This window comes from Haemaphysalis longicornis, unplaced genomic scaffold (assembly GCF_048455015.1).
Source record: "Haemaphysalis longicornis isolate Haplotype H1 unplaced genomic scaffold, Haemaphysalis longicornis Haplotype H1 scaffold_11, whole genome shotgun sequence".
In the NCBI taxonomy this organism is placed as follows: Eukaryota; Metazoa; Arthropoda; class Arachnida; order Ixodida; family Ixodidae; genus Haemaphysalis; species Haemaphysalis longicornis.
This window is the reverse complement of record NW_027526214.1, coordinates 11,427,703-11,432,050: the sequence shown is the minus strand read 5'-3', so window position 1 is coordinate 11,432,050 and position 4,348 is coordinate 11,427,703.

The following is a 4,348-nucleotide window of genomic DNA, read 5'->3' as shown; positions in this document are numbered from 1 at the left end:
TCACGCCCGGGGGTTGAAAAAAGTGCCCCCTTCTCCCCGTGTAGTCAGAGTGGCGCTGGCTACCACCCTCAAGCGTCAGATACAATTCTAGTAAATATAAATAGCCCAGAAAGTGAAGGAGAACGCAGTCGCCCAGATAGCCGAATTGGTAAGGCATTCGAAGTGTCATCGAAAGACGTGGGCTCGGTCCCCACTCTGGGCGCGTCTTTCTTTCTTTCTTCTGTATATTAAAAAAAATGTGTACTTCATTAACCGTAGTGAAAAAGAAAAAGAGCCTAACCACACCCCTATGCCTCATTTGGCGTTGTAGACTGCTGACCTATCTTTCTGCATATCCTCAACGAGCCTCTTATTTCCTTACTATATTATTCTGCGAATGCCTAGCGAGGGTCTCGGTTCTTTCAGCCTGGATGCCTAGTTAGCATAAGAGGGCTTCCCTCCAGTTACCCGCTCATGACAGGCTGTAGACGTTTGAGTCACGCCCGGGGGTTGAAAAAAGGGCCCCCTTCTCCCCGTGTAGTCAGAGTGGCGCTGGCTACCACCCTCAAGCGTCAGATACAATCCTAGTAAATATAAATAGCCCAGAAAGTGAAGGATAACGCAGTCGCCCAGATACCAGAATTGTTAATGCATTGGACATGTAATCGAAAGGCGTGGGTTCGGTCCCCATTCTGGGCGGGTGTTTTTCTTTCTTTCTTCTGTATTTAAAAAAAAATGTGTGCTTCATATAACCGTAGTGAAAAAGAAAAAGAGCCTAACCACACCCCTATGACTCTTTTGGCGTTGTAGACTGCTGACCTATCTTTCTGTATTTCCTCAACGGGCCCCTCATTTCCCTACTATATTATTCTGCGAAAGCCTAGCGAGGATCTCGTTTCTTTCAGCCTGGATGCCTAGTTAGCATAAGAGGGCTTCCCGCCAGTTACCCGCTCATGACAGGCTGTAGACGTTTGAGTCACGCCCCGGGGGTTGAAAAGAAGGTCCCCTTCTCCCCGTGTAGTCAGAGTGGCGCTATCTACCACCCTCAAGCGTCAGATACAATTCTAGTAAATATAAATAGCCCAGAAAGTGGAGGAGAACACAGTCGCCCAGATAGCCGAATTGGTAAGGCATTCGACATGTAATCGAAAGGTGTGGGTTTGGTCCCCACTCTGGGCGCGTGTTTTTCTTTCTTTCTTCAGTATATTTAAAAAAATGTGTACTTCATTACCGTAGTGAAAAAGAAAAAGAGCCTAACCTCAGCCCTATGCCTCCTTTGGCGTTGTAGACTGCTGACCTATCTTTGTGTATTTCCCCAACGAGCCACTCATTTCCTTACTATATTATTCTGCGAAAGCCTAGCGAGGGTCTCGGTTCTTTCAGCCTGGATGCCTAGTTAGCATAAGAGGGCTTCGCGCCAGTTACCCGCTCATGACAGGCTGTAGACGTTTGAGTCACGCCCCGGGGGTTGAAAAGAAGGTCCCCTTCTCCCCGTGTAGTCAGAGTGGCGCTATCTACCAACCTCAAGCGTCAGATACAATTCTAGTAAATATATATAGCCCAGAAAGTGAAGGAGAACACAGTCGCCCATATAGCGAATTGGTAAGGCATTCGACATGTAATCGAAAAGCGTGGGTTCGGTCCCCATTCTGGGCGCGTGTTTTTCTTTCTTTCTTCTGTATATTAAAAAAAATGTGTACTTCATTACCGTAGTGAAAAAGAAAAAGAGCCTAACCACAGTCCTATGCCTCCTTTGGCGTTGTAGACTGCTGACCTATCTTTGTGTATTTCCCCAACGAGCCCCTCATTTCCTTACTATATTATTCTGCGAAAGCCTAGCGAGGGTATCGGTTCTTTCGGCCTGGATGCCTAGTTAGAATAAGAGGGCTTCCCGCCAGTTACCCGCTCATGACAGGCTGTAGACGTTTGAGTCACGCCCGGGGGTTGAAAAGAAGGTCCCCTTCTCCCCATGTAGTCAGAGTGGCGCTGGCTACCACCCTCAAGCGTCAGATACAATTCTAGTAAATATAAATAGCCCAGAAAGTGAAGGAGAACGCAGTCGCCCAGATAGCCGAATTGGTAAGGCATTCGAAGTGTCATCGAAAGACGTGGGCTCGGTCCCCACTCTGGGCGCGTCTATCTTTCTTCCTTCTGTATATTAAAAAAAAATGTGTACTTCATTAACCGTAGTGAAAAAGAAAAAGAGCCTAACCACACCCCTATGCCTCCTTTGGCGTTGTAGACTGCTGACCTATCTTTCTGTATATCCTCAACGAGCCCCTCATTGCTTTACTATATTATTCTGCGAAAGCCTAGCGAGGGTCTCGGTTCTGGCAGCCTGAATGCCTAGGTAGCATAAGAGGGCTTCCCGCCAGTTACCCGCTCTTGACATGCTGTAGATGTTCGAGTCACGCCCCGGGGGTTGAAAAGAAGGTAGCCTTCTACCCGTGTAGTCAGAGTGGCGCTATCTGCCACACTCAAGCGTCAGATACAATTTTAGTAAATATAAATAGCCCAGAAAGTGAGGAGAACACAGTCGCCCAGATAGCCGAATTGGTAAGGCATTCGACATGTAATCGAAAGGTGTGGGTTCGGTCCCCACTCTGGGCGCGTGTTTTTCTTTCTTTCTTCAGTATAGTTAAAAAAAATGTGTACTTCATTAACCGTAGTGAAAAAGAAAAAGAGCCTAACCACACCCCTATGCCTCATTTGGCGTTGTAGACTGCTGACCTATCTTTCTGCATATCCTCAACGAGCCTCTCATTTCCTTACTATATTATTCTGCGAAAGCCTAGCGAGGGTCTCGGTTCTTTCAGCCTGGATGCCTAGTTAGCACAAGAGGGCTTCCCGCCAGTTACCCGCTCATGACAGGCTGTAGACGTTTGAGTTACGCCCCGGGGGTTGAAAAGAAGGTCCCCTTCTCCCCGTGTAGTCAGAGTGGCGCTATCTACCACCCTCAAGCGTCAGGTACAATTCTAGTAAATATAAATAGCCCAGAAAGTGAAGGAGAACACAGTCGCCCAGATAGCCGAATTGGTAAGCAATTCGACATGTAATCGAAAGGCGTGAGTTTGGTCCCCACTCTGGGTGGGTGTTTTTCTTTCTTTCTTCTCTATATTTTAAAAAAATGTGTGCTTCATTAACCGTAGTGAAAAAGAAAAAGAGCCTAACCACACCCCTAAGACTCCTTTGGCGTTGTAGACTGCTGACCTATCTTTGTGTATTTCCCCAACGAGCCCCTCATTTCCTTACTATATTATTCTGCGAAAGCCTAGCGAGGGTATCGGTTCTTTCAGCCTGGATGCCTAGTTAGAATAAGAGGGCTTCCCGCCAGTTACCCGCTCATGACAGGCTGTAGACGTTTGAGTCACGCCCGGGGGTTGAAAAGAAGGTCCCCTTCTCCCCGTGTAGTCAGAGTGGCGCTGGCTACCACCCTCAAGCGTCAGATACAATTCTAGTAAATATAAATAGCCCAGAAAGTGAAGGAGAACGCAGTCGCCCAGATAGCCGAATTGGTAAGGCATTCGAAGTGTCATCGAAAGACGTGGGCTCGGTCCCCACTCTGGGCGCGTCTTTCTTTCTTCCTTCTGTATATTAAAAAAAATGTGTACTTCATTAACCGTAGTGAAAAAGAAAAAGAGCCTAACCACACCCCTATGCCTCATTTGGCGTTGTAGACTGCTGACCTATCTTTCTGTATATCCTCAACGAGCCCCTCATTTCTTTACTATATTATTCTGCGAAAGCCTAGCGAGGGTCTCGGTTCTGGCAGCCTGGATGCCTAGGTAGCATAAGAGGGCTTCCCGCCAGTTACCCGCTCTTGACATGCTGTAGATGTTTGAGTCACGCCCCGGGGGTTGAAAAGAAGGTCGCCTTCTACCCATGTAGTCAGAGTGGCGCTATCTGCCACACTCAAGCGTCAGATACAATTTTAGTAAATATAAATAGCCCAGAAAGTGGAGGAGAACACAGTCGCCCAGATAGCCGAATAGGTAAGGCATTCGACATGTAATCGAAAGGTGTGGGTTCGGTCCCCACTCTGGGCGCGTGTTTTTCTTTCTTTCTTCAGTATATTTAAAAAAATGTGTACTTCATTACCGTAGTGAAAAAGAAAAAGAGCCTAACCTCAGCCCTATGCCTCCTTTGGCGTTGTAGACTGCTGACCTATCTTTGTGTATTTCCCCAACGAGCCCCTCATTTTCTTACTATATTATTCTGCGAAAGCCTAGCGAGGGTCTCGGTTCTTTCAGCCTGGATGCCTAGTTAGCATAAGAGGGCTTCGCGCCAGTTACCCGCTCATGACAGGCTGTAGACGTTTGAGTCACGCCCCGGGGGTTGAAAAGAAGGTCCCCTTCTCCCCGTGTAGTCA